At 39.7% G+C, this 24,133-nt stretch overlaps 1 protein-coding gene across 1 annotated transcript in view; it reads left to right on the top strand.

Annotated features, from left to right (window-relative positions):
* The window catches only part of YAF2 (YY1 associated factor 2), a 39,373-nt gene that overhangs the window by 8,256 nt on the left and 6,984 nt on the right, over positions 1-24,133 (top strand). The gene's annotated exons all lie outside the window — the stretch shown is intronic.

Below are 24,133 nucleotides of genomic sequence, written 5' to 3'. Positions count from 1 at the left end.
ATAGTTCACCTTGCAATAATTTAATAATTATTTATCTTGTATTTCTAATAGTATAACCAAATCAGTAATTTTTTGATATAACTGTAAAACTAATCTGAAAAGTTATTATTCTAAAAATGAAACCTGGTTCTAAATATTAAGATTATACCATCAAGAATGAGTCTTTTTATAGAATACCATGATTTAAATCAAGTCTTACTGACTAGTGATTTAAATTGTGATTTAAATCAGTTTGACTTAAATCAAATCCACCCTGCTTTCCACTGTTCCTGTATAATATTTCTCTATACTCAAAAGCAGTATACTCAAACCAAACTTTGTCCAATAAAAACTATTGCCATTGGTTCAGTAGGGAACAAACTGTGGCCAAAATAGCGATTTTTACATGAAAGATCCATATATACCCTTGTTAGGCATTTAATTTGAATCCTGGTAAGAGATCATGATGTCCTCCCTTGTTCTGCTTACAAGTTCATATTTTCCTCTTCCTTCAGCCATTTGTTGCATTGACAGGGAAAGTTAGAACTGAGAACGCTGCTTTGTGGGATATCTTTGTGGTAATCTGTTTTGTATCAAACTTAGGTTTATAGTGTGTATGTGTGTGTATATATGTTATAGCTTCTTGTACATCAGAGATAGTGATGTGTTGTATATATAGTTGCTTACTAATTTATGAAATTTAAGGTTGCATCATACAGGATTTAGGCATTTTGCTCTTTGGGTCATTTTACAGGAGGATGAAGTATGACTGCAGTGTTAGAGTCTGAAGGATGTACCATCGGTGATAAACCATTGTTACTGTAGTCAATAGTAGTCATTTTGTAGCGTCGTTTGATATCTGGAATTTCAGTGAATTCAGGAATTGGGGAGTGAATAAGCTTAAGAAATATGGAAATGGTTATGGAATATTCATGATTTTTTCATAATAAAAGTTGATGGAATGACTTCAAAAATAAGCAACATTTTAAATATCTGGCACGCTTTTGTGTGCAAGAAGATGTGATTCTGGTCATGTCTGTTGTCTGTCTGTAGGTCTCTATCTTGCTCACATTGCATATTCATTCAGGTCTTTATCTGGTATCCATGCATCACTCCAGAGTAAAGCTGAATAGATCTAGTTGTAGTATCAGGTCTTTAGCAGCTATGTTTACAGTTCTTTTGTAAATTTACATTTGAAAGACATTACATACTATCCATTTAAATCAGACTGAGCATAAATAGATTTTTCAGGACTGAAACCAAATGTGGGTTTTGAATGTGAGAATATCAGTATACTGTAAAATGTATGGTGTCATAACTGCCAGATGATACAATGGATGAATTCCCTTGCCATTGTGCTTTTGAGGATAAATGCTTTCTGTGTGGAAGTGATAGCCTCAGATGGTTCCCAAAGGGCATTACTTTGCATTGTAAAATCATTGCCAAATATTGCACTAGGCTACATGGCAATCTGTTAAAACCTTCAGTGCTGAGGAATGTTAGCAATTATGCTCCCAGAAATTTGCAGTTTCAATTTATTGTGTGTTTGTTAATGTGTATGTATTTGCTAAGTGTGAGTGTGTAAATTTGCTTTATTCTGAATTGTTGTGCTGATATGAGCATGGATGAAATTTACTGAAAAATAAAAATGAATTTTAAAAGTAAAATATGTACATATGAAAATGTAATAACAAATAATCATTTTAATTAGTACTTTTGCAGAATATGTGGTGTTGCAAAACTTGTAGTATCACATTAGCACATTTTTAGTTGTCTTGCTTATTAGCTTCCCAGAGGCATCTGTTTGGTCACTGTTGAGATGATATTTTAGAACACTTGGGATTTATTTTAAAATCTAATGAAATACTTTTTGTTCTATCTTGCATGTCCCAGTATTATCCATGAGTAGCTATGGCCAGCTATAGTTGTGCAAGAATGTCCATGAGAATATGTATCTATATACCCATTCCACTGAAAGCAATGCATAGCTGATCCATAATAATATGGATAATATAAATAATATTTATAGTGCCATCCTAAGTGATGTTATAGCCATTAGCTTCAGTTCTTAGGTTGACACTGTTAGATATCCGTCTGAATTAGGCTCGAAGTACCTTCTGCAGAAGGAGACTGGCAGGTGAACGCTGTATCTTTTGCAATATTGTTTTGCTTGGTTGACTGTGACATGGGAGACAGCCACCATACAATCTAATCGTTGTTGGAAATCATTTCAGTCAGTGGCACTAATTCTTTGAGTTAATATGAAAGTAATGCCTGTGGCAGAGCCAGAACTGTTATGGCTTGATGACTACAGAAAATGTTGTCATCTTGTAAATATTGACAAATGATATTTTGGGATATTTGTGCCTAAAAAGTATACAAGTAATGTGTAAAACATTTATGCAGATCAAGTACATGTACATAATTTATTTTGGTAGGAGCAATATTTTAAAAATATTGATATTTTGAGAGAGTAAAATGGAATGAAAAAGATGTTCATTATTAACAAGTTTTGTATCCTGCCTTCCTGCCTCCTAGGGCCACCAAAACGGCTATCAAATTAAAACATACACATTAAAATATTATCTCAAAGCCATTAAACCCAACACTCAAATACATTATTAAAACAAGTTAAAACCAAAGCCTAAAATAAGTACAGAAGATAAAAAAAACAATTAAAATACTGGGGAGGAAGGCGATTCTATGGATAGTACAGGATGGCGATTAGGAATCACAGCTATAGAATCATAGCTGTTTAGAGCACTGAAATTTCAATATTTTACAGATATTTTGCTTCGTTCTGTTTTTAAGCCTTCCCCAGACTGCAGATCTTCTTGTAAGTTTCTTCTCAAAACTAAGAGGGCTAGAAACTATGTTAAATAATAAAAAAAGAACAAAAGCAAGACTTTCCAAGGTGGCTTGTCTTACATTAAATACCAGCTTATCCCTTGTGAAACACACACCAACAGATAAGGCAGTATGATGTGCCTCTCACAGTTTTATCCAGTCTTGTTTGGTCATCAGGCTAAAACGAAATCCCCTTAAAAATTTTCAGAGTATGAAATTCCAATTGTATCTTCAAGTAATGTGTGATCCAAGGTGGCTATATTGTATAGTTCGCCAAGGTGAAGGTGATTGCCCACCCCTTTCTCTATGCCCCTGAAGGGAACAGACACACATCATTTCTTCTATTCTCCTTTTGCAGGAGGCTGTCTGAGGAGGTACTCATGCATCCTATTTCAGCCTTAAGACAAGAAAAGTTGATTGTCACACTTCTGTTCAGACCATGCACTCAAATAGGATGGTATTCAAATACAAATTCTTCAAATAACAGTTTTCCCTTGATATGGGCAGTGAGTTTGTGAGGACACACACAGAATTACTGGAGTTCTGTGACTGTGCATGACTCAAAATGTGTGCCTATTGTCATACATATTTGAATGTGAAAGGACATTACATGGCCACTTATGAAGTACCAACATCCACACATACTTCTTTCACAAATGAGTCACAGTGCAGCCTAATTCAAGCTTCTCTAATATCCTCATGCAACTGGAAATGGCAGAGCAAATCTCTGATTCCCCTCTTCTATCCAAGAAGGAAGAGAGCATAGAAATGCACTTTACTCTCATTGCTTCCCATCTAGTATAATGCTCAACTAAGAAGACATTGTTAGAGACATTAGGGATAGCAAGATCAGTTGCAGATGTGCCTTCTTCATAGGCCTTACATCAGAAGTCAAGTTTTGTGGGTGTGAAGCTTAGCATAATGTTATCTACTGCCTTAACCTTTGAGAACATGCCCTGCAATGTTAAAAGTTACTTTTAGTGTTTCCCTTCTGCTTCTTGTATAATGAGAAGCCATTGAAGTCTGTCTGGACTTTGGTTTTGTTCATCCTTCCTCATCATGTGTTGAGCAAAGCAACTCTTAAGAAGTGAGCACAAGTACATGTCAGAATAGCGCAAGACTGCTTGCATGGGCTAGAGTAGATGAAGCAAGTTAAAAGAAATTTAAGGTCAATGGCTAAAGAAATAATGTGAAAGCTCTAATCTGTTGAATTCAATGTGCTGTTCTTCTATAGATCTGAACTCCTTGGGTAAAACAAAAGAAAAACTACCTGTTATATTGTATGATTCCAAAACCCACTTGATTTTCCTTAGGCCTGTTATTTTTTGTGTTTTCCTCTTGAAATCACACTGTCAGCAAGTATAAGAGGATTAAATGGTCTCCATCTACTGCGACCCAAATTCAGCAATGGATACATAGTGATACTGGGCAGCAGTTATTTAATGAACTACTAAATGCTGAAACCCCAATGGTGGCGTTGTCAATATATAATAATATTGTTGACAGACTTGGTGACTTTGCTCAACCAATGAGTCATAGGTCCTCTAAATGCCTAAATAGCACCTGGTTTGATGTTGAATGCCTTGCTGCAAAGAAAGAGCTTCGCCATCTATTTAAGTTGATGCGTTCAGGCCTGTTACCTTGGGTCCCTTCAGTGTACTGCGAAAAGAGAAAGGGGTACCAAATTTTGCTAGCCGGAAAAAAACATGCTTTTGCTATGGAGAAATGGTCACAGTTATTCCAAGCATTTAATAAATCAAAAAGGTTTGATTTATTTTTAAGGTGTGCATTTAAAATGCTTTACGTATACACCTAAAAATGTCACGTGTGTATGATGGTTTTCAAACATGTTCAATAAGGGTGCCTGCAGAATGGTGTAGATGTTCAGTATGTGCAACAGAAAACACATTTTTGCCTCTTGTGTGACATGTGAAGAGACTCTTAACATTGACAATCTTTTAGACTTTTGAACTCCTTTCATGTTCTTATAAACCCCTTTCACTTGGTTACTTAATGCTTCTTTACCAAGGGCTTGTTCAAATAGCACTTAAGTCTCACTGGAATTGTACTGGGGTCGATGTGGTGAATCAGAAGTAGTTTTTAACTGTCCCCTTTCTTTGTTTCACTCACTGTGGAGAGAAGTGAATTAATCAACCAGTAGATTGAATGTTGGTTTACCTTAACCATGCAGGATGAAATCCGTTAGAACAGTGTGTTTACTTCTCTTCACAATGACAGGAGCAGGGAAGGAACTCAGTCTCTTTCCTGAAGGCAAAGGATAATCTGAACAAGCATTGTTAGCCAAATGCCTGAATTATATCAGTTGAAAGTTCTGACTAGGGGTGTGCATTTGGGTGAAACCGAGCTGAAAATTTGTTCGGCTCTCCCAAATATTTCCCAGATTTTTCAGGGAAGATTGGGAGCCAGTGTTTGCAGGCTCCTGGGGACTTTCCCCTCTCCCCCCCTTGCCTTTGTTTTTGCCTTTTGTGGGGGTTGATGGGCTGCTTTTGTCAGTTTCAGGTTTCTTTGTCAGATTCAGAAGGTTTTTTCTTCTTCTTTACCTTATTGTTTACTCAGTGCTTGGATTTGTTCTTTGCTGGATGCACACTACTCCTGTTGAGCTTGCACTGCCAGACCGGCACTGGGTTCTGCTGGGCATTCTGTACACTGTCATTGGTTCTTCTGGGCTTGCGAAAGTGCTCCCCCACCTTGAGTTTTCACTGCAGAGATTCTCTGGTTTGATTTTGGTTCTTTTTAGCTTGGCACATCTGCTTGTGGTTCTACTGGGATTACAGGGTTCTGCAATGGTTCTGTTGGGCTTGTCACCACATTATCTATTCATGAAAGGCGCTGTCAACACACAGTGATGGCTGAGTGGCTTCATGATGTCAGTCAGTCTAGTGTATAAACCCCTCCATGCATAGCACACAACCAAACATCCAGAAAGAACACAGAAATATCCCTACTGCAGTATATCTTGGTTACTTCTATAATCACTAACTATAGAACTTCCTGAAATTTTTTTGAACGCACAGTGGTAAAATACAGCTGTCAACGACAACTTCTTTTCCATGCTAATATGACTGTCTTACTAGCCAGCTAATTTCATGAGTGGGAGGTGTGCATGGGGAACTCACAGACTTCTCAATGGAAGTGACGTGGTCTTGCTATGGTAACGCTAATGTGCTCGCACACATTTTTCAGAACACATCTTGCAACAGAGCTGTATTGGTGTTCATGTGAACTGAACTACCGTGAAAGAGAGCACAATAATACTCATTCTTGAAAGAGTAGAAATTGTGAAAGGCAACTCATAAGGCCAAGCATTAGGAGCTGCCTGGTAGCCCAGTGCAAAAGATCACTGCAGTTAGAAACAGGAGCTGCAAGTTCTTGCTGTTTCATAGAGGAACTGTTAAAATTACCTACAAAAAACAAAGGTTGTCTTTCAGATGTTCTGCTAGCAGTAATGATTTTGAATGCAAGAGGGGCAGCAGGACTAGAATTATATGCTTTCACTCCATTCAACAATTTCCTAACTCACAGCTACAGGTACAGATGGAAGACCTTGGTCATATAGTGCCTTTGCAGTCTTTGAGGCTTAGCTTATAATGCACACTCTTTCCTCCCTCCTAGCCTTTAGGTAGAAAAACTTAAGTAGACTACAATGAAAGGCGCTCATGTGGTACTTTACCCAGAAGAAGAATATAGACTTGGTACACATCTTAAGCTAAGTAGCTGGACGTGGTCTCACTGTAGATAAGGGTTCTGAAGAGAGAAAGAAAATATGAGGCAGTGATATAGCCAAAGGAAGGATTGGACCAGTAGTCTCAGTCAAGTAACTGGCTGAAGCATTGCCATTCATTATGTTCAACCCATTGTTTCCCAGTCTATGCAGCACATTGGCAAGATAGCTGAAGTAAAGGCAGAAACTCAGCTGAACTAAGCATAACTTCTATTGAACAAGATAAGGGTAGAGTAAGTTCTACAAAAGCTGCAGATGGAAATGGGATTCCAACCTTTCTGATCCAGAAGGACCTCTCTGCCTGGGTCAGGTATATGACTACCAACATTGTAACATGCCATTTTCCCCATTGCTGCATCTCTATACTGTGTTGCTGCTGTGCTATGCTTTATTCCTTCTTTGCCATGCTTCCATGCTGTTCACTCTTTGCCACTTGTGTTTGTTGTCTTCTGACACCATAAGGGGTTTTGCTGGCAGTAGCTTTCCACTGGCGCAAACAGGTCACTGTGTTCTACTGGCACATGGGAACTTGGGATCAATCCTGTCCAGCCCAGTGGGCATAACTCAAGGATAGGATTGCTTTGTTAATAATGCATGAGATGCTAATATTGGCATTTCCTTTTGGCTCTGGTATGCTGCTGAGCAGTACATCCTCTCTTATTCTCCCTTCTGTTAAATGCCAACTGAAAAATGGAGCAGTATATGGTTTCAAGGAATTATTTTAAAAGGGCACTGTCTAGTGCATATTCCCCCCTTGAACTGATATAGTGATAAATATGGTGTGTGTAGGTTTTTCTCTAGAAATAATGTGGCTTAAAGAGTTCTAATTGATAAATTTGAACTAAATATTTAATAGATTGCAGGTCTCTTGCAATCATTGTTGGAAGTGGGAACACCAGAAAAATTAGAATTTATTTTTAAAGCACAACACATAGAATTGTCTTGTTAATATGTATATGTCTTTGCTCTGTTTTGCATCACAAAGTTTGCTAGCTCCTCTTCTTTCATTGGAATGCTGCTGACATGAATTTACATACATACAATGCTTTTTATTTAAAGAAGACTGGATATGTTAGAGGACAGGATAAGAACAGATTTTTTGTCTTAACAGAGTAATTGTAATTCAGTGTAGTTTATAATTTGTCTTGGTGTGAAATGTTTAAAAAACCATTTGTTTTTCAGTCAGTAGTTTAGGATAAAATCAGTTTGCTTTGTTGTTTGGCTGTAACATTTACAATATCCAAATGTAAAGAAGTTAAATCAAAGTACATTCTTAACAAGATTCCCCCCCCCTCCAAAGAACAAAAGTGTATAGAGACAGTTGGAACCCCTTTAAGAACTACATCCTGAATGAGAAGTCCTAGTTGAGTTACAGTTGATATCCACTGTCAAGGCTGCTTGAAAGTTAATTTTGAAGGGACAGAGCTTATTGTGGTGGATTTACTGCTGGCAGATTGACTGTAAAGGAGATGACATTAAAGGGGATTGGCAACATTGGGATATCTCAGGCAATCACACTCTCAATGCAGGGTTGTTTAGTTATGTAGACACTATTCTCAGGTCCTACCCTACCAGTTCTTCCTGCTCTTAAAATTATTTGCAGGCTATCTGGAACATTATCCCTGGTGGTACCAGGCACACCAAGTTGTTGAGCTGTGGGACTCTATCTTCACCCACAAGTAATGAGATTTGGGAACATCTTGCATATTCAAGTAAACTGAGCTGCTATTAATACCTATATGGCTCTACTTGATGGCATTATGTTTATGGCAGATATACAGAATGCCAACTTCTGTTTTTAGGTGTTTCTCCTCAACTTGAGCTACATCATTATATGGATCTGTGAAAAAGTGCCCCTTCAGAAATTCAGTAGTTTCACTTCCACTTTTACCCTGAGACTGGTCCAATCCGTGCTACATGTTTACTTTCAAGATGCCAGGGTGCAACTATATGACAAATGTAAACATCAGTTTATACTCCAAATCTTCATTTCCCAGTTACCATCCAGAACACAACAGTAAGTCTACAGCCAAGCCCTAAAATATAATTGCATTTGCTCCAGTATTCTCCAAACAGGTATAAATAACTGGATTATTTACATCAAGCATGTAAAACTACACGCTTCCTCACCTCTGGAGGAAAAGAGACAGATTGGCAAGACAAGACACCTCCCCATCCAGAAGCAACTGCTGTATCTACCTGAAAGGAAGATGACCTTGAATGTAAGATAACCCTCCACCCTAAAAATCGTATGCAAAAAAGTTTTTAATGAATGTACATACATGTAACTTGTATGTGAATGTGTTTTCTTAATGGCCTACCTGGAAGAAAACCCCTAGTCTTCCTTCGTGGTAAATAAAATACTCACCACCAACAAATAGACCTTCCAACAGAGAGAGAAACTGAGGCCTTTTATGCATGGTTGTTTCCCTCGCTGTCACCCCTCTGATGACTTTGGGTCTTTGTGTTGATTATGCACGCCGTTTCCGACCGTCAGAGGTTGCCACTCTCTCCCTGTGTTTCTGCACGTTTTGCCTGCATTTTCAGGGACCTGTTTTATCTCGAATTTGAAAACGTGGGAAAAGGCAGGGGGAGAGTGAGACGACCTCTGACCATAGAAACTAGTGCCTGCAACGTGTATTGATGTCATCTCTATCCCAATATTCATTTGAGCAACCCTATCACAACACCCAACATATCTACACAGTTAATACAATTTTGCTGTATTGTTGCAGCCTGTCAAGAGATAAACCATCTTCAGAGGAAAGTTCCACTTAACATTTTTTTCCTTTCTCTGGTTGTTAACAACAGATGTCAGCTCCCCCCCACACACACACACAGTTACAAGCCAAGGTCATTTCTTAAGACTTGCTAATTATCTCACTTGGTTCTGCTGGATGTGGATGGGATGGGGCAGAGAGCTTGCTCTCATCCAGAATCTTCCTCAGAGACAGCTCACTGATTGGTTGGAGAGGGTCAGGTGGTCTATGGTCTGCATTTCTATAAAGTGTAGCCTATTCTGTTAGGCCTTATCCTCTGCCCCTTACCCTATTCCATCTCCCTGTTCCTGAATGTTCTACCTGCTTTGCCTCATGTTACCCCTGTGTGGATGTATGCTGCTGTAAACTGGACTTACTAAAGCTATAAGAAGTTAACACATACTCTGCAAAGACCTGTAAGTGTACCTAGAGAACTAGTTTTCTTGTTTTCTGTCTACTTGGAACTGCCGCTGGAACTATAGCTTTTAAAATCTTTTTCTTTAATTTCCTTAATAAAATTATGTTTTACCTGAAATGTATGTTGCTGTGAATTACTGGGCCAAATGCAGGGTAGACTTGGCTACGTTACAAGGGTCCCAGGTCAGAGACAGGGGAACAAATCTCTCAGACCAAGGCAGGTCAGCCTTGACACAGCCATTTATGGATGCTCTGTTGTTTTAGTCTCCCTATGCAGAGGTGTAAAGAGACACAAATTGTAAAAATGCAGATATCAAGAAACCATGTTTGAGCATGGAATTTGTCTCCTGGAACTTTCAGTAACAGAATTAAATTTGCCCTACTTAAACAAAAGGAGAAGAGGAGGAAGGGAGAAGCTTGAAGTTGTTGAGGTTGAAATTTATATGCTGATTTGACATGATCAGATTTTGTTGCAGAAGGAACTAGGAGTGGCTAGTATACTTCAAAACAAATTACCCTTCCTTTAGAAGTATTTACTTTGTCAATTCATCACTAGTTCAGAGTTTTCTACTCCCATTCTGATTCCAGTCTTTTTTTCTGAAACCAGTAGTGGAAATAATGGGATATAAGAGACATGTCAACTCACAAATCCAGTGAGAATCCACTGTCAGAAGGCAGTCAATTGTTGCCTGATGGGGGAGTGTTTTAAATGTTTTATGGGGCCAAGTTCAGTGGCATCCTGAACATTTGTTTCCTTGTGGTTATCCAATATGACCTCATGCTTTTTTGGAAACTATCCATAGACCTTAAATTCTTTAATGTACTTGCCAAAATAATAAAAAATATGAACATATGCATACCTTCCAAATGTGTATGAAGTTTGGAGACAGTTGTGTTGCTAGTTTGCAGTGAGTACATGCTTTCCTTACATGTTATCTGTATCCACCTATTTAAAGGGCACTTAAGTATTTCCAAAACAACCGTGTTTATGAAGGACATACTGTTTTGTCTTCTCTCTGAAAAACAATTACAGTTGTTTTCAGTTGGTTAAAAAAATACAAATATAGAAACTAATCTCTTTAAACGAAACTGTCCTTGCTATTGAAAACCTCAAAAAGAACGAGTCTTCTGGGGTTTGATGAGATTGCAGCTGAGTTTTATCAATCTTTTAAGAAGATAGTAGCATTAGCGCTGTTGGCTGCTATTAACCAGGTGTTTTTGTAAAAGAGGCTTCTTGCCTCTTGGTTAGAGTCAAAGATGATTCCCTATCTGCTTATTGAATTTTGATGATAAAATCATGACTTCAATCCTGGCCGCTAGATTGCTAGTATATTGAGAAACTCTCATTTTCAATCAAAATGGTTTTATCTCTGGCTGGTTATTAACCTCAAATATAACTTGTAAATCTTACAGATTATGTCACTAAAAATCAAATCTTGTTTTTAGATGCTGAGAAGGTGTGCAACCAGATTGAACATCTGTTTCTTGTTTGGAGTCTAATTTTTTTTTTTTGGTCCTTTTTATGGATTGGGCCAAAATAATATAGTCCAACTCAGTAGTTTGCTTATGTTACCCGAAATGCTCTTTAAATGGGGAAATTAGCTGAGCAATCAGTCACTATAATATTTATAAAGCTGGGTGCAACCAACTATACCAAAGCCCGTTTTCTGTGACCCTCAGAATAACGACAGAGACAAGGGAATCCAAATTAAGAGAGTTTATGAGTTTATGTATTAAAATGTTCAATGATGCAACACAAACATACAGAGAATCTAGGAATTCAAAAAGGGAGGAGAATAGAGACGGATGCCAATTTGTCAGGAGATCGTTGGTGGGGTAATACTGCACCTTTCCTGTAGATGAGTTGTCCCAAGTTCCAGTAGACTAAGACAGAGGAAAATAGAGAGCGGGCGAGGGCAAGGGGTATCCGTGGACTCGACCAGCGAGGCGGGAGGGAGCGTGATCAGGCTGCGCAAACCCGAACGGCAAATAACGGCAAATATGCCAGGGAAAGACCTAAGGTAACATTATGGGTGTGGGTGACCCCAGTTATACTGTTTCCCTGGGGGCGGGGTGATTGGATTACCCCTTCATGGTTCCCAGGTGACAGAAGGTGACAAAGGATTTAATATTCGACTACCGGGGTGTGGAGGTTGGAACTTGGAAATCTATTTTAATTCCAGTGGCTTGTGCAATCCGGGAGGAACCAGGAGAATCTTGCTGATGAGCTTAATGATCTTAAACAAACGGCGTGATTCTGCTAATGTCCGGGGATCGCTGCTTCACATAGCTGGAAGAACGAGTCATCACTGATATCAGGATCGCTACTGATGCCCCATGAATCTGCTGATGTTGCAATGGGAGGGGGGGTATTGGCACTGACTACGTGACTGTCCGCTTTCCAGGAAATGGCTGCGGCTGGAGCAGAGTTGAACAGGAACATGGAGTCTCTCAGGATCGCTGGAGGTTGCCCTGGCCTCTGTTTCCCAGCTGCCAGCTGCCCAGGACTCACAGGAGCGGTCATGTCAGTTTCACTGGTGCGCGCTGCGGCCATCCCGTAGCGTTTGGGGTGGGCGCGCGGCTGGAACAGTAGTCGTGTGCCTGCATATCGGGGTGGCCCGTATGCTTACACTTATTCATTCATAATACACTATCTAATCCAATTGCTGTAAGAAACAGTGTAAAACAGGGGGGGCACTTTTTGCTTTACTTTTTAATTTTTCTTTGGAAGCTTTGGCTATTGCAATTAGAGAATTCTGTCAGATCAGTGGTTTTAAGATAGGGACTCAGCACCACAAAACAAGCCTATAAAAAGCTATGTTTTTGACTAATGTTCAAAGTTCATCTTCTGTTCTCAAATCCTTAACAGATTGGTATTCTAAAATACCAGGGTATAAACGTAATGTTAATAAATCTGAAGCCCTCTTCTTTAATATAGATCAAGAAGATTTAGGCCCTGCAAATTGGGTTATGAGGATGGAAACAAAACATGACTGTATAAAATATTTGGGCATTAAAATTGGTAAATATGTTTCTTCACCTAGTAAAGTGAACTATAAACAGGTAATTAAAACATTCAAGAAGATCTTAAGTGGTAGGAAACCTTCAATATTTCATTTTTAGAGAGATTAACACTTTAAAGATGAAGGTGATACCTAAGCTATCTCACCTGTTTATAAATCTCCCTTTAATAATTCTGGATTGAGAGAGTGTCAGCAAATGATTAATATTTTCATTTGGGGTAGGAACCCCCCTCCCAAAGAGAAGTCTTAATGTGGCTCAGTAGGAGGTTTTGGGGTTCCTAATCTTGATGCTGCTAAACTAACATGGTTAGGCAGATGGTTAGGTCTTCAGGTATAGGAGTTGAACAATCATGTGTTGAGATTGCCTTAAAAACTTATCTTTGGCCAAAAAGATAGATAGGAAAAAAGTGTATGAGGGCAATGGCTTGGTAATAAACAATTTGTTAATAGAATGGGGAAAATATCGCTATACGCTCTCTTCAGGGCTTTCCCCCCTTGCTTAATGTGTATGGAATATGGAAGTTGCACATGGTTTCAAATCATTTTCTTTTATGAAGTGGGAAAGAGCTGCTTAGATTAATATGAAGCCATCTTAGAAAACAATAGAGTAATATCCTTTGAAGCAGTTTCACGCAATGGCTCTATCTCTGTTTGCCTATTGTCAAACTAAAAAATTTTACTTGATAAAATTCAGTCTGATTTAAGGCTAAGAGGGTGATCTGATCTTTAAGCTTTATGGGCACAGCAAGTTGATCACAATTTCTCTACGATTTATAATTTATTAAGGGGTATCTGCAGTATAATCAGGATTCTGTATGTGCTTTACAGTCTAAGTGGAACAAATTTTTGACCAAGGAAATTGCACCTGAAAACATGAAAGTTTATACTATCCAGAGGTTACTCTTTCTGTATAAGTTTAAAAATGAGAGAAAATCTAGGGAAGATGATTCACCAATTGTATCTTTTCCCAACTGAGTTTATTGACCATCCCATCTGTTAATTGTATTGACTCACTCTGTGTAATCTGCCTTGAGTTCAAGTGAGAAAAGCAGACTATAAATAATGTAAATAAATATCTGGTTAGAGGTCAGATTGATCAAGGTTTCTGATCCAGTATCTGATCAATTTGTACTTGGCAAGAACCAAAAACAACTTTACTTGTACCTGTTTTCCAGGTACATCTCTCTGGTTAATATAGTTCGGTACAGATGTCACGGTGCAGCATCTAAGCTAAAAGTGTCACTGCTTTAGTTCCACTTGAATTGTTTTCAACTTGTTACTCCTGGCAATGTTAACTCCTGGTGCTTGGTAAAGTCCATGTAATTGTTGCTTGGACCCATGCTCAGCCTGGCTTGGAAAGGCCTTTAGGAAAAGATTGGAACTTTTTTGGAAAACCACCTAACTGTTTTAAAGGTTAACATCTATATGACTTGATTATCTTCTTGCCTGATTTTTTTAAATTCCCCCTTTGGGTGAGCACACTGCATTGTATTTTAAATATCTGCACAGTATCGCTGTGCATGGAATGAGGGGTTTGTCAGATCACCTGTTTTCAGTTGAACAAGGATTCATTGTTCTGTAACAGTAAAATGTATTTGCTAACGTTTCTTTCTTAGAAATGTATAGAATATAGAAAAAAGTGGCTCTAGGACTTTTTTCACTTTCCAGAGATGCATCAGGAAGAGAGCAGTGTGCACAACCAGAGCCTCACTTGCTGTTTTTACTGCCAGATGACCAACTAGCTTTTAAAACTAAACAGCAGTAGCAATGCATATGTATCTATTGGTTCAGATTGCAGCTGTCTGTAATTTCAGCTGAATTTTTTTTTTAAACTGGCAAACCATCAAGACCCAGCTAGTCCAGCATTCTTCTTTTAACAGTGACCAACCAGATGCTTCTGGGATGTTCAGAAGCCAGGAATTGATGGGAACAGCTGCCCCACCTTAAGAACACAAGCCATGCTGGATCAGACCAAGGCCCATCAAGTCTAGCAGTCTGTTCACACAGTGGCCAACCTGGTGCTTCTAGGAAGTCCACAATCAAGATGACTGCAGGAGCATCCTGCCTGTGTTCCATAGCACCTAATATAATAGGCATGCTCCTCTGATGCTGGAGAGAATAGGTATGCATCTTCTTTCTTGTCAAGCATCTGATAATCATTTTATCTATACATGGAGATTTTGTTTAGTATTCATTAGGTTAGGGTTACCATTAGGTTAGCTTGCCTAGTTTCTGTCCTCATTGCAGCCTCTGTCCCATGTGGCTTTTGTCCATGGTTTTTTTTTTTTAAATTTTTTTTATTATTTTCTACAATTCAACTAAAATAAACATATCTCAACAATATATTCAGTTGTAACTGCTTGTAACAAAAAAAGTTCATTGCTATTACTGAGAATATGTTATCTATAATATTCTATGCTATCTACTATATGTGACTTCCCCGCATCTTCTTCAGTCACTAATTCTACTGGTTAACACTTTTGCATTTCAAATTAACTTCTAATCCTTATTTTCTCTCATACAGACTTGCTTTAAGCTATTTATACTACTTCTATAAGCAATTTCAAGTCCTACCTAGTTATATTATCATCATTGTCTCTATATAACATTCTATTATTCTAAATTAAAGGGATTAGATCAATACATAAACAAATTTTCCCATTAAAAATTCATCAAAGTAAATCCACCGTGGCTCCCTTACACCCCAAAAATAAGCATCATTTTAGCCATTATCTTGTTTTGGGAGGGGATCTGCCAGTCCTTCTCTGTTTCCCAATCCCCACCCCCCGTTTTTCAATATAGTAGCTGCAATTCTGGCCTCTGAAGATGTAAAAGAAGATCCCGGTGATTGTATCCATTGGCTTCTTGTTAAAATTTCCAGCATCTTCTTGGTAAAATCCTTCATCATGTCTCCCTCCATCGCTGGCTGCCAGGAAGTGTTTTCTTGGGATAATAATGCTCCTCCTGTCAGCAGTGACTCAGACAAGTAAATTGTAGAGGTATTGAGTTCTCTCATGTTGCTCTCTCTCCTTGCCAGCTGGTCACTTGCAGCTACCTCTTTAAAATCTTTGGTCTTCATATTGTGGATCTCCTCAATAATTGTATCCAGTTTTCCATTAATTGATTTAAATAGGATATTCATCACCTCAGCTAGCTGAAATGCTTGATGTGAGAGCGCTTGTTGTTTTTCAAAGACTAAATCTTGTTGCACTGCAAACATGTCCATTTGTTTGAGTAACATCTCTTCCATCCTCTTGTTTGACATATCTGCTTGTATTCTTATATAGAAGCAGGCTTTGTAATTTTCAAGATATCCTCAATTATGCTTCAAAGCAGCACAGATAAAGAAAAGAAAGTAGACAGGAAACTGCAGTATCATAGACCCTGCGTCGTCTCCTCTCGGTGGTTAAGTAGTAGGAACGATTTGATGGTTACACCGGGGAGATTCACTTCAAGTCTTCCAATCTGCCCTGTCTTTTCGATGGTAACAAAGCCCTTCTTGTTATCTTCCGGTCTTAAGAGGCGACGTGGCTGGACATTGAATCAAAGAAGCCGGAAGTGGGGGGGGGAAGGTTTTCGTCTTCCTCCCTCCCCTCAAAGCATTTAATTGGTAGTTGTAAAGTCATTCAAAAGTCCCTTTTATTGCGTCTACACACTGAACAAGTTGATAAGGTCTTAGTCAGTTCATTTAATGGCATTTGTTTATTTTAAAAGTCTCGTTACGCTGGGCAGGGAGTCGCCGGTTTTCGTAGGTGTTTTTATCGTCATTCAGGTCTTCTCAATCAAGATAAAGGCAAAAAGTGTCTTTTTACTCACTCTGACTTCCAAAGGTGAGGCTTCTTGTTCTTTTCATAGATTATTTGATGTTAATGTATAGAGGAGGTCAAAGCCTATAATCCAAAGAGTCGTCCGTGGCAATGGTAGCCCCTATGCCGGCGGGGACAACTTCCAACTCTACAGGAGGCTTAAAAAAGCTCTCTCAGAGAATATGGGAGTCCAAACCGCTCTTGAAGGCTGCAGGGGAATTTCCTGCTTCCCGATCCACTATTTAGGACCGAGTTGGAGTGCTTTTTGCACTCCAAATCTAAACGACTCTTGGTGTTTCCTGGGAGCCCCCAGGAAACAATGGCGCTCGGACCAAACGCTCTACAGGAAGTCGCTTTTGTCCATGGTTTTGACCTTGTTCCTCACCATAGAGTTTTCAGTGGTGGAAAGGAGCCAGTCTTCCTCCCTTTGTCAGTGCAAAAAGCTGATAAGATGCAGCACACTATTAATAGCTGTTGAAGTTATGCTCCACAACCAGCACATCTTGTATTAAGAAATTTCAGTAAAGGTAATATTCAGTACTATCCAACATTTTTGTTTTATCAGCCATTGATACTAAGTACACATATATTTGAATAAAATTATTGTTCAGGTTTTACGTGGCTCTGCTATCTTGGGTATCTTGTCTCTAGAGTTCATTTAATTCTGTTTTATGTTTTCCTCATATCTGTATTCTGGCTTTCCATCCAAAGTAGAGTTGCAGGGTAGCTTACAACAAAACATTAAAAATATAATGATGAAGAAACAAATTAACAGAGATAACCAATCAAAAAGAATACACATGGCAGATAAATCAACCAGTTGGCTAGGTGAGGAAATAGCAGCAGTAATCAAATGTTGCAAACCCTTTGAAAAAGAACCACTTCCACTTTCTAACAAAAAGCCAACAATGAAGGGGGAATGGGATATGTATATGAACAGTTAGCTGTATCTGGTAGATTTGAGATCCTGAGCTGGTTCTGTGGTGTTTCAACACCGTTCTGACACTTGTTTCATAACTCATGTTATTGCTAGGAGTAATGGTGAAGTAGACTTGTGCATTATTATTATTTCTAAAGCATATAAAACATGCTAGTGATTGTATAAAAATAAAATTAACTAGAAACCCATCCTGAAGTTTAACGATCTGTGTAAACCAGAAGCAAAGTGGGAAGAGCTGTTTGCTCAGGCTACGGTGCAGAACATTGCTAGGTCACTCCATAGCTATTTTAAAAAAATGTCTGCTTCTTGAATAATTATCAGTACCCAATTTTTCCTGTAGGAGTTTGCAACTAATGCAGACCTGTATTTTGTTAGGAGTAAAGTCAGATACAGGATTTAGATATTGTGTTGCACCAGGCTGACCTGGTAGTCAAGCAATACTAGTCTGTGTCAGATGAGTCTACCATAACAATGTTCCTTGTGTAGACGAGACACTGCTAATAAAGTTTATAGAATTTTCCTTATTTTGTCTCAATGCAGTACCTATAACTTTGTCTTTGAATCTCTTCCATACAATGTGTATCCTGTTGCCATATCAAGAGAGGTCAGCAACACTGAAGAATCCCAGCCTTGCTTGATATCTCAAGGACAGCATCAAGGACATGTTAGTGTCTGCCAGCAGGAAATTAGGATGGGACAGGGATGACAGTTAACTTGCAGCATGGCATCTGTTGGTGCAGCTTCATGGTTTGAATATTATAGTCCAAACTCATAATTCAGCTTCCCATGTTCAGATCCTTTTTTTTTAATCTTGAATTTTTCGATGGGTTATTTTAAGACTACTGATTGGTGATGTTTGACTGTGCTTCCTTGAGACCAGCTCTTCCTTTTAGCTGTTGGATGGTTGTATTGGGACGGTTTGTATGCTGACCTCTCCTCTAATCCCCAGTTACTGCTTGAACACTATTAGACTACCCATCTAATCGTATGCCTACTTGAGTGTGACAGGAAGGATGTGTCTACTCCAGAGCTTCTATGCAGATTTTCTTTGTGCTGTTCTTTTGACATTTACTGTATAGGATGCAAGAGAATAAGTGTGGAGTAGAGGTTAAAGAGTTGGACTGGGGAGTCCTGGGTTTAAATCTGCACTAGGTCATGAATCTTATGAGCAATTTTCGGCCAATCGCTCTCCCTCAGCCTAACCCTTTTCATGGAGATAAAATGGAATAGAAGAGAACTTTGTAGGCCACCCGGCGCTCTTTGAAGTAGGGGATGGAATACAAATGTGGTAGGCAAATAGGTTGATATACTGCCCTGTAGTCTACTGCTGTGTCTATTAATGAGTAAATTGATTGGCTCTTATGGTGCTTTTCATCAGGCTGTTTGTGTACACTTGAAATAGGATATTGCCATGCCTGCTCATAAGAAAATTTACTTAACAGTAGATTTTTCTAGAGCAAAGTATGGAGACAGGGTTCTAATTTAGGACTGTGCTCAGGCTGCATGCTCTGTTCGTACTATGTTTAGGAAACACAGCTGGTGGAGACATACTGGAAGTTTTTAATCCTCTATATGTCATATTTTTTTGACAATGCTATTACATTGACACAGTCAAATATATATATCAAAATAGATTTCAGACAACATAATTCCATATAACAAAGAATCCTACTCCAAAGTAGGCTTGATTGAGGTTGCAAGGTTCTCCATCCTTTCTACTTGGATGCACTGTATAATGCCTTTTCAGGAGTGTGTGTGTCTCTGTGTTTTTAATGGTCCATCAAATGACACTGAGCTGAAGCAGAAGAGCTGCTCTTTATCTGAGCAGCTGCTGGCTCATAGATTGTGTCAGATGTTGATGGAGCAACCAGTTCTTGATTTTATGTATGTATGTATTTATAGCTGTATATCCTGCCCTTCTCCCAGCCGAAGCCAGCTCAGTGAGGCTTTCAACAGATAAAACAGCATAAAAATGTAGTAGAAACACACAAAATTACCCCAATTAAAACCAAACAATCTGTGGATTAAAGGCAGATGGCACTCATTTACCGACACACGGGCTAAGGCTGGCCCAGAAAGCAGTCAGGGTCTCCTGTTCCAAGTCTAATCGAAAGCAGCAAGTGGAACAGGAAGGGAGGAGAGCTATGTTAGAAAACTGTTGGTGCCCTCAACCGTAGGCCTGGCAGGACATCTTGGTTTTACAGGCCCTGCGAACTGCGTCAAGTCCTACAGGGCCCAGGTCTCATTAGGGAGAGAGTTCCACCAGGCTGGGGCCAGGGCCAAAAAAGCCCTGACCCTAGTTGATGACAGCTGGACACTCTTCAGGCTGGGGACCACCAACAAGTTGGTGTGAGCAGAGTGCAGTGCTGTCTGGGGGGCGTATTGGGAGAGATTGTCCTGCAGATACTATGAGGTCTCTTCTCCCTGAATACAGAGAAAAAACCCTACAGGCCTTTTTTCTAATTGGCACTCAATATGTCTGTATCAGAGCCTGGCAGAAACTAGCTTGCTGCTGATAAAGGACAGCAAACAGCACCAACTAGGAATAGTGTCTGTCTGTTTCCTTCTTTATTGCTGGTTACTACTATGCCCTCCCCTGTAAATGAACAGGTTTTGTTGTTGTTGCTATTTTCCAATCATTTAAAAATATGCTAAGAACAGCCAAAAATGCCTATTAACAGTTACTGACCAGACAATATTCTCTCTGTGTGTGTCTGTCAGTCTGTCCTAGGGTAATGCTCCCTGAGTGAGGCAGAGGAAGTCATATATTTGAATCTCATTTCCACTGGTATGTTTCCAATAGGCATCACTCCTCCTGTTTTTGACCGAGGCTATGTTACTGTACTTATACAAGGTAATGAAGTATGAGGTAGTGCTTCATTTTGTACAGAACAGGAAAATTTATTTAGGAAAAATTAATGAATATAAACTTAAAAAACAAAATTCAAATTTTACAAGTTGCTGGTCCTACTTACTATTGCTTGCTGTGCTAGAGCAATGGATCACAGAGGACGTATTCAGACAACTTCTCTTTATAGTAAATTAAGGTCATTAGTTGTTTCTGTAGCTCCATACATGGAGCTTTAAATATAGAGCTCTTTGAGCTGAGGCTTAAAATATATGTATATACGGTAATTAATTTGAATTTTTGAAGTTATCTTCAAAACTGGTTCTTTAGCTGTTTTTATCTAGCTCTTATAATCACTGCATAAAATAAAGTCAGCAGGTACACATAAATATATTTAAAATTACCAAAGGAAAAAAAGAGAGAGGATAGTACCAAAAAGATGAGAACCAGTGTGATGTAGTGGTTAGAGTATCAGATCTGGAAGAACCAGGTTTGAATCCCCACTCTGCCAAGGAAGCTTGCTGGGTGACCTTGGGCCAGTCATACACACTCAGCCTAACCTACCTCATAGGGTGGTTGTTGTGAGGATAAAATGGAAGAGAGGAGATTTATGTAAGCCTTGTTTGGGTTCCCATTGGGGAGAAAGGTAGGTATAAATGTAGTAAATAAAATAAAAGTAGCAAATGCAAGGGTGAGGTTCAGAAGTTTGCCAGTGCCATTAACCAGTATTGAAGGGTCTATATCTGTGGTCTTTAATCTTTCCAGACCTTGAACCCATCTGTCACCCCTAGGAAATGACAAGGACCCCTAAGCAGCAAGCGAGTAACATTGGAGATGACAACAGAATTACATGACAGGAAGAGGAAGAGCCAGTGCCTATGGCTTCACCTGTGCTAAAAATGAATTATCTCCATTGTTGTGTGACCTTGCCTTGCTGTCCTGATGCCTGTCAGCTTGTATGCAAAGAGAAGTAAGAAGAGCAAAGTCATCCTAAACGCTACAAAAATGGTGCCTGTATAGGGGTTCACAACCCAGCCGGGAGGGCCCTGGCCTTATACTGAATCACACCACTGGTCCATTACTCAGACTGGCAGCGACTCTCCAGGGTCTCAAGCAGAGGTCTTTCATATTACCTCCTATCCTTTCAACAGACACTGCTAGGAATTAAACCTGTGACCTTCTGCATGCCAAGCAGATGATCTATCACTGAGTTAGAAGTTTGTAGCCATGAAGAGCTTTCTTTAAAAATTGCTGCTGAAAATGGATAGCAAACAGCACCAACTAGGAATAGTGTCAGTCTGTTTGCTCTGATGTGACTTCCCTGCACCCCTCTTGGCTGCATTGCAAAACTGCACTAAGTTAAAAACACACACCCTGAAATTATGATTCTAGCTTCATTGGGTCCTCAAGCATACTTGGGCCATGGGAATTTTGTTCTCCCCTCTTCGGCAGCCTTGCACATGTGCAATGGGGTTCATTGATCAACATGAATGTGAATTGACATCAGTTTGTGCTGATTACCGAAGATTACCATGCAGGTGCACTGGAAGATTTATTAGTGTCTAAGCTGTTTCATCACTACTGCCTGGCAGCAACTGCTTGTATGTATATAATATATAATTGCTCTTATTTGTGCGCAGTGGTTATGAGCAGGTAGCACAACCCACTCATCTTCATGAACCAGTATTCTTAGTTACATGAAAGTTATCTTAATAATATTAGTACATTTTAGTGGAATTTACTTTCAGGTGAGCATGTGTTGCAATATTGAGATATGTCAGTTGCTGCCAGGTGAATAAAATGATCCAAAAGCAGCCATACACTGCATAAATTATTTGGGAAAGTATTTTGTAGAAAATTTAGTCAGTGCTGGTTTGTAACACAGTACTTTTGACTTAAAATCCCGATGGAATGAAAAGTTACTTGCAAGTTGTAGACTGCAATCCTTTGGACAGTTACATTAATTCAGTGGGTTTAAGCTTGCATAACCATGCAAGTTTATGTCCTAAGTTTTTAGTCTGTGATATCCCCCCCACTACTACCTCCATATATGTGTTACACTTGGCACCACTGAAAGCTTTCACACTTATTTTAGAAAGAAATGTTATAATAAAAAATCTGTATATAGTGAACGTGAATTAATTTTCAATGGATGCAAAGTGCAGTTTAGCACAAACTGTTTCCATACAGGTTGTATTCACTCTTGTGGAACTTTCTCAGGAAAAGCAAGTGATAGATTGCCTCTCTCTTGCACATTTGTGCTTGTGAAGGACATTCATTTGTAAAGTGCCATGTAATTGAGATCCATTGGTTGTCAGTTAATTATTAATGTTTTAATGATCATTTGTGATACGCTTTTGGTGTTTATTAGTACTTTTGGTGTTTATCATTGTGTCCCTAGTGCACTCCCACGTCAGAACTGCGCAGGCCAGCCGCAGAGCTAGCCTACCAGACCTCTGGTAGGTTTTGAGCTTCTGAGGAGCGCTCCCCCGCCCTCCATCTCGAGCCAAGGCTTTCCCACCCAAACGATCACATGATGGGGGCGGGGAGCGCTGCTCTCCCTCAGTTCTCACTTTGCCGTCATGGAGTGAGGACGTCTTCTAACAGCTTCTATTCTTCGGAGGAGAGGATTTCTGAGCGGATGGCTCTCTTCAAGAATTGTAAGATGTGTCATACAAAAATGACTCAGAATGACAGGCACTCTGAGTGCCTCTTCTATTTGGGTGAAGGCCGTGTTGTGGAGACCTGTCAGGCTTGTTCCCTGTTAACCCATAATGCAAGACAAGAAAGGGCCTCGTGCCTGAAGGCTTCTTTGTGGGAAAAATCCCTCAAAGCCGTTGACACTTTGATTCAAAAAGCCCCAAAACGCTCCCACACACCTTCTATGGTTTCTGTGCCATCTGAGTGTTCTAAGTCCACTACGAAGTCTATTGCGGTGGAGAGAAAAGGCTTGGAAAAAGTCTAACAATCTTGGGTTGCTGTTGGGATTTGAGATCAAAGTCTCCTTGGCAGCATGAGCAGTCTGCCATTGTTTCAGCATCTCCTTTATGCCCAATGCCTTCGCCGTCAAGCCCTCCTCCTTCCTCTTTGGTGTCAGTCGTTGCCTTGCATCAGACGCCGTGATACATCACCTCGGCACCAGTCAACATCTCATAGGTTGGGCTGAAATGATGTGACTGGTCCAAAATCACATAGTGAGCTTGGCAAGATGGGGATTCAAACCTGTCTCTCCCAGACCCTACTCTGAAACTCTGCTACATCACACTTCCATAAGGTGGCTGCTGTTGAAGAGTAACAAGAAGATAGGTGTATTTCAGTCATGCAAGTTGGGTGGTATCAAGTCACCCAGAGGTTGCTGCCAGGCCTAGGTTTGCCAACCTCCAGGTAGGACTTGGAGATCTCTCGGAATTACAACTGAACTCCATACGACAGAGCTGCTCCCCTGGAGAAAATGACTGCTTTGTAGCCTGGACTCTATGGCATTATATTTGGCCGAAGCCTCTTCTCCCCCAAATCCTGATCTCCTTAGACTCCACCACAAAATCTCCAGCAATTTCACAACCTCAAGCTGGCAACTCTAGGCCCAGCCCTGGCCCCAAGGAGTCCTCCCTCAAAGACCAAAAATAGGCCTGGAAAGGGCCCTCCCCTCCCTCTGCCTTTTACTTTCAGAACCAGGCCTGGAATCTGTGGTTGCCTAGCAACAGTCAGTGCAGGAATCCATTGTTTAAAGCTACAGGCACACCTTTCATCATTTTCAATTTTTTAACCCTCC

The sequence above is a fragment of the Euleptes europaea genome, chromosome 3 (assembly GCF_029931775.1).
Source record: "Euleptes europaea isolate rEulEur1 chromosome 3, rEulEur1.hap1, whole genome shotgun sequence".
Classification (NCBI taxonomy): domain Eukaryota; kingdom Metazoa; phylum Chordata; class Lepidosauria; order Squamata; family Sphaerodactylidae; genus Euleptes; species Euleptes europaea.
Note: the sequence above shows the minus strand (reverse complement) of the source record. Positions and strands in the feature narration are given on the sequence as shown.